The sequence below is a fragment of the Leopardus geoffroyi genome, chromosome A1, assembly GCF_018350155.1.
Source record: "Leopardus geoffroyi isolate Oge1 chromosome A1, O.geoffroyi_Oge1_pat1.0, whole genome shotgun sequence".
Taxonomy (NCBI): Eukaryota; Metazoa; Chordata; class Mammalia; order Carnivora; family Felidae; genus Leopardus; species Leopardus geoffroyi.
Window position 1 is genome coordinate 180,921,537 of NC_059326.1, and position 13,636 is coordinate 180,935,172.

Sequence of the window (13,636 nt, forward strand, 5' to 3'; positions counted from 1 at the left end):
CTTTCTCCCCTCTTTCTTCCCCCCATGAAGGTAGATATGATGCCTGGAGCTGCAACAGCTATCTTGCTACAATGAGGCAGCAAAACCAAGGGGTAAAAAACCCTAAAGCACCAAGAGGGGCAAAGCAGAGAAAAAGGAAGAGTTCATGCCATGGATGTCATCACCGAGCAGCATCATCAGTGCCAGTTTCTGTAAACCTTGGATATCCAGCTAGCTATGTAAGGAACATAGAGCCTTGCAGTTTTGTAAACCACTGTTAGCATTCTTATGGTTGTTAGTTTATGATAACTTGTAGCTGAATGCCTCCCTCATTGAAGTGATGTCTTGACTGGCCATCCAGAGAAGGACTTTGAGCCCTCCTTGTGAGTTTCAGTTTTTGAAGTACATTTCATTTATCTTCCACTTCTTTCTGCCTATTTTGGTCTTCCTGCATGCCCTGACATGGACAACTGGTTAGGGAATGTGTCATCTTTCTGCTGTCAGGACAAAGGTAAGGTGCAGCTGACCAGAGTTTACATGGCCAGAGGGACTCTCTTTTCTCTTTTCTTGGGAGCACTATCATTAAGAGTAGTTGCAAGGACCTCTGGGGGTATGGAAACACATGAAGTTAAAGTCACCAGGCACATAATTTTAGGTTGATGTCAGTAAACATATGGGTGAGGATGTGGACTTGGGAGTTGAATGGACCCATGTTTAAATTCCAAATCCCAACTACTGACCAGTGTGTAACTGTGGGCAAGTTACTCAACCTCTCTGAATCTCCTTCCTTAATTATCAATAGAAAAGTTAAGTCATTGGGAAGATTGGATCAGACATGAAATGTGAAGTTCCTATATATGGTATGTCCTTAATAAATGGCTGACTTCATTGTCCTTTGGGAAAGATTTACATTCAGGGGTACTTATCATTACAGATCTTCAGGTGAACCCTCTTTTCACAGCACAAATTTGACCAGTTTAGTTAAATAACTTTTCAGAACTTAGCACCACAGCTTGCCTCCATGAAGGGGATTGAGGACTTTGGGCATGAAAAAACAGGCTCAAGAGGAATAAGCAACACAGAGTCAAAGCTGACCCACACTTGGCAATACAGGGGTCAGAGACTTCATTTTCATTTTGGTGGTAAAAGAAGAAAAAATATATACCTAAAGACACAATTATAAATCAAGGATAACAAGATTTCTCAGTCTTGGCACTAATGACATTCTGGGTTGGATGATTCTTCGTTGTGGGGGGCAGCGCTATGCATTATAGGATGTTTACCAGTATCTCTGGCCCCCTACTTATTAGATGCCAGTAGTGTTCCCCAACTATGACAACTAAAAATGTCTTCTAGACACTGTCAAATGTTCCTAGGGATGTGGTGGGGGTGCACTGAGTTAGAGCAAAGGGCAAAAGAGTGAAAAAGAGTCTCCCTGGGTGAATGTTACTGGGGTCGATAAGCAAGTGGTCCCCAATGCACTATAACCCCGCACAGTGTAAAAAGTAGTAAAAGAAGAAAGAAAAAAATTTTGCACATCTTTGAGCCCTGACCACCTCATTAATGAGCAAAGGTCCAGGTGACCAGTTATTACTCCATCGAGACTGCAGAACAAGGAGGAATAATATTTGGACTGTTTCATTAATCTGTGCCAAGGACCTTTTCAAATTGAGTCTCTTAATGGGTAAAATATTTGACATTCTGTAAAAAGACCTAGTGGGTTCCAATCCATCCTTTTCACACAAAGCGCTTTTAAAGCTAAAAAAAAAAAAATCATAGGGGGAGCAGTTATGAAAAGGAAGTGGAACCCAAGAAGGAGCCTCATTCCTGTTTTCTAGCCACGACCCTGACTTGAATACAGAAAGCCATTCCTCCCATACACAGGCAGTACTATTTGCCCTCAGCTCATCTCACACACCCAGACTATTAAAGATCTGCTAATTGGCGTAGGATTATGTGCATTTTACTTTCATTCTCTACTATTCCTAATGATTTTTCAAGGGTTCTTCCCCATGAACATCCTTATCCTTCATCATTTACTTATAAAAATGCAGTCTTAGAGATAGTTGCTATTCATTTACACTTCTCTCAGGATCTTTTTGGGAGCCCTTGGTCTTGAGATTGTAAAACACCGTTCTAAAAGACTCTGTTGTATGTACCACAAAGCACTGAAGAGGGCAAAACTTGGAAGAAAGGCTGTTCTGCATGAAAATATTCATACACATTATTTCATTATACACTTGAGAAATGACAAGTTGGTTTGCAAGAATAGTGTAAGATGTTCTCTTACAATTTTACCCATGGTTAAGAGCCTGTTCACTCTGTTCCCAACTCCACTTTAAACTTCTCCCGGATGTCTTACAACTCTCAACCAATTTTTGAGTCCTAAAAGCAGGTTCCTTTCTATTTTAAAGAGGCTCTCAGAAAGTTGTCATCTACAGTAATGCTCTTAGACAATAATGCCATATTGTCCAGTGATTATTCTAACCAGCTGATAAGTCGACTAAATTTGAGTGTCATTTAAAGTAATTCTCCCCATTTATGATTGAACTATGGGCTTGTTGGGCATGCATCCCACATTTAATCATCATGCAAATGTGATATCTGATCCCTGATCTCCCTCCTTGGGGAAGCTGCAGGAAGACTCCAAAGGCTTCAGTGGTGGGTTTATGAGACCATCATGATATTCCTGTCGTGGGCTGAAGTGGAGAAGGCAGAGATCTGACATCTGTCTTAACCCAACTGGGCTTGGAAAATGGTTACTGATTTAGGAGTCCCTAAAGACCTGCACCATTGCTTAGGGTCAAAAACTGGATAGGAATGGGATGTCCAGCTTTGTGGCTGAGGCTTATCTCCTGCTACCCTGTAGCAGAAAGGAGACCAGAAGAGGTGAGAAGTAGGATAAAGACAAAAAGAAAGCACAGAGACATAATTATCTACTAAATTGAACCTCATCCACTCAGTAATTCACGTAACACCTTTGGGGCCTAAACTCTCTTGGTTAGTTTGGAAGCTGACTCTAAAATTCCCCAGGTAATCATGCCGTTTTATGCTTTACTCTAGGCACCTAGCGTCTGAGAGGGTATTTCATGCACTTCAGTCAGATGTTAAAGCATTGAAAAGAAATGGAGACTTCAGCATGGCGCAGAGGGAGGGCAGAGGGGAGGAGGGTGCAAGCACATTCCCTGATGTCTGGCCCTCTCTGCCTGGATCCATAAACCCATAGCCAAACTCATCCATCTGACCCTTCAGCCTGGGTACAGTGAGTCAGCCTCATTTTCAGAGACACAGGCAGATGCATTAGAGTTTAAACCTGTTAATACAGTGAATATGCAGCATATTTATCATAATTTCAAACCTGCCTCTAACCAGCTGATCAAAAGGCAACTTTCTTCTTTGAAGATTTTTATTTGTAAGCTTCACTGCCCCAAATCAAAAAGGGCAATGGTACAGACTCCCAGGACCACATTCTGCATTTGTTAGGTGAGCGCCTTCAAGTCCTGGAATGTGCTTTTCTATTTATAAATGGGTATGCTGAATTTCCACATATTTCCTGATGCCTTTTTTTGGTTCATGAAATTTACGCTACGTATGAGCAATGTTATGGAGGCAGTTGGTTAGCCTTTTAGAGTTTAGTTTTAGCCCAATTCTGCTCTCCTTTTTCTCCACAGACTTTCATACAAAATCCAAAGTGAATGTCTCAGAAGGGGTCTTGATGGGTTTTACTGGATCAAAGGGCCCTCTCCTAATAAAGAAACCGCACAGAGATTTACTGAGCGCATTAAAAAAAGAATAGCTCCTTGCCAATTCTGGTAGAATTACATGCCAATAAAAGAATGTTTTGGCCAACCATGCTTTTAGAAAAGTGTGCAGTGATTTAAAGATGGTGTTAGTTTTAAGTTCTTAAGTTACACCATTCTTGACAATGTTCTTGTACGGATCCAGGTTAGAAACCTGAAGGGTATATCAGATATTTCAGTCTTCTTCATCTCCAGTCAGTACTATACAGATTCTATCATAAATCTGCCTTTTCTTCTTTGGAAGGAGGCTCTCACAGATTTACTGTTTCCCTATTTCCATGTTCCTCTCTAATCTACCCATTCACATACCCACTGATTATGGCCAGAACCTATGGGTAAGTCTCCCTGTCTTCTGTCCCATTTCCCAATCTATCCTGAATCCTCAATCAATTAGTAAGTAAATATTTATGGAGCATCTACTAGGTAACTATCATGATAGCATGTCCTAATTAAAAAAATGTTTTAATGTTTGTTTTATTTTTGAGAGAGAAAGAACGTGAGTGGTCGAGAGGCAGAGAGAGAGGAGACACAGCATCTGAAGCAGGCTCCAGGATCTGAGCTGTCAGCACAGAGCCCGACACGGGGCTCAAACTCGTGAACTGAGAGATCATGACGTGAGCTGAAGTTAGACGCTTAACCACTGAGCCACCCAGACACACCAGCTTGTCATAATTTTATATTACATTCCTGCTTATGAATTTTAAGTACCTTCTTATAGCCAAACTAACCAAGTTAAATATTCTGCTAGCCTTCTAGGCCATCTATCACCTGGTTCTGCTCTATCTCACCTCCTATTTTCCACCGCTCTTCACTGGGCACCCTTCTCCTCACTGGCTGAGCTCCTCATCTCCCCTGCCCCATGCCTTATTAATTCTGGCCTCTCCCCTTTCTTGCTGCCTGCAGTGCTTCTCAACTCATTCCTACTTCAATTCATCTCCATCCTCCCAGGGCTAGGTCAGCATGGAAATGTGTTCACTGGGTCATCCTCAACTCCTCCAGTTTCTGAATTTTGATAGCCTAAATCCTAAATTGCAACTTAGCATCTGTACACTTTTTCTTTTGAATGAATGCACAGATAGCACGAATATTGATACCAATATCTACTTTAAATGTCACATAGAAAGTCTATGAAAAAGGTATCATCATCATTATAACTGTTATTTATTAACCATTTCTTACAGTTAAGAAAAACGAGGCTCAATACATTAAATTTACTTTCCCCAAAGTATGCAGTTGGTAAGGGTTGAGATGGCAACCTAGCCAAACTAAATCCAGAACTTTCTTCAGGGGACTATTCCAATGCCCAGCTGGCCACTAAAGTGAGGAACCATTATAGATACAAATCAGGTTTCCTGATCCAGGTGAACAATGATGTCGGAAGTATGAAGTTTCAACGAGTCATTATTTGAACCAAGAGGGCACAAAGGCCAGGAATTTTGTGTTGATAACATGTGTAAAAGAAAACCTATCTCAAATTGAAATCAACTCTCTTTATCATGAGTGCCTTTCTATGGCCAAGTGCCCAGACCTTTCTCAAGTTCCTCTTGAAACTCATCTTCCAGGACCCCATAGTTTCCTTGGCCACTAAGAGGGTGGACTCAATTCAGTTTCTTGACACTGACCCAAATCTCAGTCCTGAAAAGAAGGGAGGCCCAGAGTGTGCATGTGCTGACTTTGAGTTCCTGTATTAGGAGAGCCTCAAATGAATCACTGAGTTTGCTTGAAATTACAATAAAACTTTGTATGATCTTCAAAGAGAAGCACGCTTGCGTGTGTTGAGGAGCTTATGTGGGTCAAAACAAGACAGCAATGACCACCACCCCAAAAACCATGCCTACTTCTCCATCCCTGGCTTCCCTGCAGATTTTAGCAGGCACCCAGGTGGAACCTGACTCAAATTGCAGCTCATTAGCACAGAGGAATAGAAGTTTAAGGGAAAGTGTGTAGTAAACAATGCTAATCCTGACTTAAGCAGGAGATAGCGACCTTTCTCCCTTGCCTAAAACAAATCGCTGTTTCAGGCTGTGCGGGCCTGCTTTACCATTACCTGTTAATATGTCTGCAGGCAGAAGATGCAGCTGTGGCCCCGCGAACAGGCTCCACAGTCAGGCTGAACATAATCCCTCATGTAATGAAAAACCTATTTCTATTTCTGAGGCCTCACTACTCTTCATACTGAAGAGCCTTGTGCCTGTCACACATTTATTGAAGCCTATTACTCATCTAGGCAGCGGGGCCCAGTTAGTATTTGGAATTATATTTTAAATCACAATTTTTCTATTATTTATTTTAGGATTCCAAGGCTCCAGTGAAAGCATGTCAGTGTTCCTCTTGATGCGCTTTCAAAGGCATTAAAGCCCCAAATCAAAATTCTTTTCTACGCAGAGAACCTTTCTGCATGTGTGGCAAAACTTCCGTCAAGATACCACAGTCCCCAGTCACCCCTTGTGTGCTAGAACCTCAGGATGCTACCGTGATCACATGTGCAGGGGTAGAGATTTTAAGTCTCTCTCCATTCAGCATCAGAGTAATCTTTCCTGGGCCACCAGCTTTACTCCCTCCTCTCACATCAGGCTCTTTTCTTTGGCTTTCGAAGATAAATGGGTAGAGTCTCTTAGGATGCTGGGGACAGGGCTGTGAAAAGATCAGCTAAAACTGTAGCCTCATCATCCAATAGAAAAATAAGAACTGACTTAATCTAAGTCAGAGGATTTTCTGAGCTGACCACGAAGCCTGAACTTCCGTTTATTCACTAGGTCACTGGTGACCATGCGGTTCCTTCCTGTTCTATAGAAGCCAGTGGAAACTGTAATTTTCTCTAGCTATTCATCTGGCTGCCTTCTCCCTTTATATCCCCAGGAAAAAAATACACACACCATATATACCACGGTGACGCAAAGGGATGCCTTCCTGGATTTTCTGTCCCTTGTGCACACTTGCTTCTTCTTGTAATATGTGTTTTCCCCTTGGCATACACAAATCTTCTTGACATTAGCCCCTACACTCTACTTGGCCTATCTATATGAATGAAAATCAGCCAAAATTTGATAGCATGTGCACAATGTCAAGAATCCTTTCAATTTTTTTTTCTTTTTTGCAATTCACACTTCGTTCCTTTTCAGGTCTGGAGTCCTTCTCTACATTTCCACTGGCAGAGATTTCAGACCAGCCCCTTGAAGGAAACCCTGTTGTATATGCAACCTGGTTGTTGGGTTTTGAAGGGTGTGGTGACAAGCCAAGAACCAATTCAATCCACTCTGGGTATCTTCTCAAGGAGCCAGGTTTTGGGGGTTTTTTTGTTGTTTTGTTTCATGCTACTGTCGGAGACACAGGCACAGTAAAGTTTTTGGTCAGGGGTGAGGCAGCAGTAGTGTTGTGATGAAGAAAGAATTACAAAGGGTGTGGCAAATTAGCAAAAGTACTCAGACATGCCATTATGAGAAGAGTTCAGACTCAGCTTTCATGTGATCTCTATTTTTTTTCTTCATGTTTTGACAGCATTCTCCCTGGGTGGGGTACACAAGCGCTTGTTTAATAAACTCCTTAGTCATGCGAACGTGAGAGACAATTCTTTTTCTTCCTTCAGGAAAAATTTAGTCACAGATATTTCAGTCGGGTCCACTCTCCAATTTGCTTCTGACATTAAAACAAGCCATTGGTATTTCACTACAATACAGATAGCACTGCTGGGTCAGCTAACCTTTCCAAAGGCTTAATTCCTGTCAGTTTTGAAGAGAAGAATAAAATACCATGCAATCAGCATCCACCTCCCTACAAAAGAAATAGAGATATTTTCTCCCAGACAGGGCCAAGACCATGAGCCCTTGGGTAGCCCTTTTGCCCTGACCACCCCCATCTAAAGAGTCAAGCTGCAGAGGTGGGGGTACGGTAGACAAGAGGTGGGATAAAGTTGCAGTCGGCATACCAGCACATTTTTTAAAAGTCTAAAATTAAGTGAACTGTAATGTATGTATATTAATTTTAATAAATCTGGACTTGCTCCAAGGATACTTAAAGGTAGAACGTAGAGAATAGGGGACAGGAGGGGAAGGAGCAGTGACATCCACATCTCTGTGAATGCAAACAAACGCTGTGAAAGATGAAACCACTGGAAGCAGGATCCAAAGCTGGTTTCCTTCAAGTCAGATTAAATGTAGCTGTCAAAACATTTCATTAAGATGTGCACATATTGAAAACTTTTTCTGACCAGAACTTTTGGGGCAAGATCTGTGGGAGGAGTGGTGTGGGGGGCCACACTCATACACATGCCATATGGAGAGGGACTGACCTTCTTTCCCTTCTCTTTCCCAGCCCCCGACCCCCACCCCCCACCAATTCAGATTTGGCTGAGTAATGAGTTGCTACCAGCCTGAACATACCTGTGTCCTATCCTAGAACAAGATATGCCCATGTAGGAATTTGGAAACCTTCCTAAATGTTACAAGTTCATAAATACATTGAATTTGACTAGGAGCTAAAAGTGTAGTGTCAGCTCAGATATTCCTGCTGGACCTTCCTTTACACCATAAAAATAGGCAAAATAAGTCAGGGAAAGGATCTAGTATAAAATAATTCTCCATCATGTCCATTCCTGATCAAGACTGAAGAGAAGATTTTTGAGAATGCCCTCACCTGATTAAAAAACAAATATGCTTGCTTTCTGGCTTCAAGGGTCATTCTAAAGACAACACATCTGAAGACAAAGGTGATTTTTCTAAGCCTAACTTTCAGTGCTCCCCTGGGAGCCAACAGCCACACTCTTTCCATCTCTTACATCATTTGTAGTAGCAAAGACTGTAGCGGAATTACATGGGTATCAATTAGACACAACACAAGATAAACTAACCTTAGTGAGAAATGATTTTGTAGGGGGTGTTTTTACTGCCCCCTCTTCATACAACGTATTTGAAATATAGATTGATGTTCAACATTAGACACATGACTCTCATCTATTAGGCAAGAGCCTGCCGTGCCTATAAATTCAATTTCCTTTATCATGGTGGCTTTCTGGTTTATTTGGATAAATGTTGAGCTGTCCACTGTTATTTATCTAAGTAGTTCATGAGGGAACAGAAAGTTTAATGATGTGAGATGAGGGGGTGAAACAGCACCTCCAAGCAATTCTCAAGGATTGCTTTTCATCTCATTACCTTGGTTGGACTTATTGGTTCAAGAAATCATGCAGAAGATTACATGTCATTTGATGTGCTGGGTGTCACCTTTCCCCATCCTTGTCTTCTAATTGTTCCATGTTTTATCTTGCTTAGCATATGGTATCTCACAGCCTGCAATGCTTGTTAGTGTTTCTAATCACTGTGTTCATAGCTTCTAGTGTCTTTTCCCTACTTCTTCTCTTAACTTCATCCCACTCTTTTTTGGTATGTATTCTCCTTTCTTTGGATTTTTACCCTTCACTGCTATGGTCCTGAGAAATGTAAGCTAATCACAGGCCAGCTTCTTTTTGTGAGAAGCTTTATGGTTTTTAAAGTAAATTCAAGAGGAGACAATGCCTTCATTGGACAAAAACAGACTGAATAAAAATGGGCACAAGTCTCTACAATTTCTTACTGTGTAATGGTTAGACCACTTCACATTTCTAAGGAGAAAGAAGGATGGCTGACCATTTGTCATAACGATAAGTTAATAAAAACCTTTTTAGTATAAAAGCTTCTATTGCCTGATGGATCTGGGAAAAATGAAGCTCAAATGTCTTAACATCATGGCGCATGTCATTTATGCAAACCATAACTTGTCCAGGCTTTCTCAGCTTTCCTGTTAAAAAAAATTTTTTTTAAATCTTCATTTTTGAGAGAGAGAGAGAGAGAGAGAGAGATAGAGAGAGAGAGACAGACAAGAGTGTGAGCAGGGGAGGAACAGAGAGAAAGGGAGACACAGAATCCGAAGGAAGCTCCAGGCTCTGAGCTGTCAGCACAGAGCCTGACGATGGGGCTTGAACTCACGAACCATGAGATCACGACCTGAGTCAAAGCTGGACACTCAACTGACTGAGCCACCCAGGTGTCCCTCAGCTTTCCTATTAAGTGTACTATTTTATGGGGTTGCTTATCAGACTCTAGGTCTAGGGAAATTTTTCAAGTAAAAATGTCCTAGATTCAGAGGCTGGTCAGCAGATCCCAGCAAACAATGTGAACAGCCAATCCTTTGCCTAAACAAAATTTTTGGTGCAATGGAAAAACATGAACTTAATATAATAAATTTAATACATTTTAAATTAATAAAAATAATACATAAAACTCATATACAAAGTTGCGAGAAGATTTTTCATGGGAAAAGTCTTTAACCTACAATTCTCTCAAGAGAAGAGACACCTTTCTCAAGGAAGTATACAAATGTTATTTAAAAGGTTTAAGGGGAGTCTAGGTGGCTCAGTCAGTTAAGTGCCCAACTAAGTGACTGCAGCTCAGGTCATGGTATCACAGATCGTAGGATTCTCTCTCTATGCCCCTCCATGCTTGCACTTTCTCTGTCTCTCTCAAAATAAAAAAAAAGAAACTTAAAGGGAAGTTTAAGCACATGAACTCTAAATCAGCGAATGCCCTAGAAGTCTATATTTGTAAACTTTGGGCATAAGGTAGCCTTAAAACCAGTTTCAACAATGCTTCTAATTCAAAGGCATACTGAACTTCTTTGAAAGATGTCGTCTTGTTTAGCATGGCCCAAAGAACAGAATGCACTTGATAGACTGCCACTTACCTTTCCCTTTGGAATATAAGCAAGTCTAATCTAAACTTCATTAACGTGCCTCTAAAACACTCATGGTGTAATAGAAGTAAGCCTACGGATAGGATTGCATCATGACGGCAAAGGCAAAAGCAAGGCAATATACCTTTCTTTTATAAAGATCAGAGTCCCTAGGGGAGGGCCAAACATGTGTGTACACATCTTTCCACATGACCTAACTCCACTGAAAACCCGTCCTAAGGGAAGGGCCTTCCCTAACAGCTGTGAACACAAGTCATGACGAAAGAAAGGCAAAGATTGGAGGCAAAGCTGATCCTCCCTTCTCTGAAGCTTTGGTTTATTAGGGAAAAAAGCCTTTGAAAGATGATACTTATTATGTATCATATAAATCTTTCTTTCCAAGAAAGGAGGACAATATTCTCTTCAGCAAAACTCTTTTCTTATCAACACATAGTTTAGGACTGCTATATTTCCTGAGACATTCTGATATTTACATATTTAAGGATAGAAGTTGATAATAAAAAAATGAAATTAGTGGAACATGCAATGCATTATCCTCTCTTTTATGGTAATATTAAATATGCTAATGTAGTTGATGGACCATTTGCTCTCCTAACACAGAGGATCTTAATACGAGACATCAATTTAATAAATGATTTATTTGATGAGTAAAGGGCTCAGACAACAATTCTGCATGTCTATTCTTAACAACCAAAATGTGGATTTTCTAGAAAGGAATTTTCAGTGAAGGACACAGGAAGTATGATTTAAGGTGACCTTAAGAAAACTATGAATGTTCTAAAAGTTCGCTTTGGGGTCAAATTTCTGTCATATGAGGCTGCACAGCTAAGCCGGGCATTTCAGCACAAAACATTCTGTATGGCTTATGTACACAGACCTAATTCACCATATAATAGTCCTCTTCTCTATTTGGTGCCTTGTAGCAATTGCTTCATTTCTTAGCACATCCTCATTTACAGAGAAGCAGCCAACAGACTTTCAGATTTATGCCATTATTTGCTTTTTCACCTTGAACTCCAACTAAATTCTGCCACACTTTTGTAAAATGAGTGCCAAATGGTGGCCGTATGCCAGACACAAACACTTCCCAGTTTCACTCATCCAGCTCTCTTGATTTCAGGGAATCACAGATTCCGGCTAGAGGGCTTAAATGTGGTGCTTACACAACCCCCCTAACTGTTCCTTTGCCTAAATGCTTTATAACTTGGAAATGCTTGGGAACGGAGGCAATTACAACTTCAGGGAACCAGAAACGTCCCTTTACATGGGGGAACAAGTAAAACCAGGGATCAGGGATTTCGGGCACTTGATAACGCTGTCCATTAATGGTCCAACTTAGCCTTAACCCTAATCAGCATTTATTAATTAAATAAATATTTATTTATGCTTACAAGGTGTTAGGCATTGTTGGGGATACAGTGATCCAAGAGCCTGGTTTTATGCTTTTCAATGGACCTCGTCTAGGAGTGTGGGAGCCAATACGATAATCGTAATAACTGTTTAGTTGAGCTTCTACTGTGTGTCAGGTGCCACCACATTTCACTGATTCTAAAACTCAGATGTGTTCACATTTTCCTATTTCTGAAACCAGAATGCATTTTACAACTGGTGTTTTCTTACAGTCATGGCTGGCCAAGCAGACAATGGTTTGCTGGTCTGACTATAGACCTATCTATTCATAGGGTTGTATGTCATTCCAGGTGGTCTGTGCCTACCTCTTTCCAAAACTACATAATAAAAATTATAAATGCTAAGTACTTGTCACAGTACTTAGGGGATACATACAAAAACGACATTGCTCATACCTGATGACATTGCATTTGAAGAAAAGTTGAATACATATATAATATTAGTGAACACCTGAAGTATCTTTACAAGGCAGGAATTATCCCACTGTTTTGGATAAGGAAACTATAGTATAGGGAGATTAAGCGGCAAGCCCAAGTCACAAAGCTTTTAAGTATACACATCAGAATTTGAACCCAGGCTTCCCTGAGACCAAAGCCCATTCATGTGATTTCCATCACATCAAGGTAGTACTTTTCTTTTCTTTATTTTTATTTATTTATTTATTTATTTTTATTTTTTTTTTCAACATTTATTTATTTTTTTTGGGACAGAGAGAGACAGAGCATGAACGGGGGAGGGGCAGAGAGAGAGGGAGACACAGAATCGGAAACAGGCTCCAGGCTCTGAGCCATCAGCCCAGAGCCTGACGCGGGGCTCAAACTCACGGACCGCGAGATCGTGACCTGGCTGAAGTCGGACGCTTAACCGACTGCGCCACCCAGGTGCCCCAAGGTAGTACTTTTCTAATTAACATGGCAAGAACGCCTGCAATTGTGTTACAGGTAAAACGTAGAACGAAACAATACTTATTTACAGTACAATAGAAGCTATATCCAGAATTCTAAATCATGAAACATGTAAATATAAACAAACACATGCAAAGCTTAGGAAATGAAGAATTTAAAAGCTTCCTGTGGAAGGTGAAGGGTCTGTGGGCTTGATGACCACCCTAAGTGACGCAGTCAAATAAACAGAGCACATGGGAGAGACACACAAAATGTCATAGCTTCGCATCCCATTACTGCTTCTGAACTGATTGCTGACTGTCAGAGAGATAATGGTCACAGAGAAATTTCAGGACAAAGGCCTGAATGGTGAGTTGACAGAAAGACAGTTGGTGAACACTGCATTCTCATTCACCCAACACATGCTCTGTGGAGCCACAAGGTCTTAGGCCAGCAGATCATACTGATAACACTGTCTACTTGTCATGGTCCTTGAGGGGCACAGGGTGGTAGCACTACTCACTCTTCCCTGGTTTTGCATTAAGAGGGTCTACAAAATAAAGACCAAAAGTTGCTTCCTCTTCCTCATCCATGGAGCTTGCCTGTCAGGGTGGGAAAGCCCTGTATCAGCTGGCTACCTTGATTTCTGACAGGTGGCTTGTGGAGGAAAGCCAAGGCACATCACCTCAGTAAAGGAACTTTTCTGAAAGTCACACATGAGATATGCATGTTGCCACATGGCTGCTAGGTGATGGAGACCAGAGACCTAGCTAATGACTTAATTTGCTTTCCATAAATTGACACATCCTCTGAAATTAAGAGTAAAATTATGAAATGGCA

At 41.0% G+C, this 13,636-nt stretch overlaps 1 protein-coding gene across 22 annotated transcripts in view; it reads right to left on the bottom strand.

Moving 5' to 3' along the window:
- TENM2 (teneurin transmembrane protein 2) overlaps nt 1-13,636 on the bottom strand; it is a 1,977,527-nt gene that overhangs the window by 253,784 nt on the left and 1,710,107 nt on the right. The window lies entirely within an intron of this gene.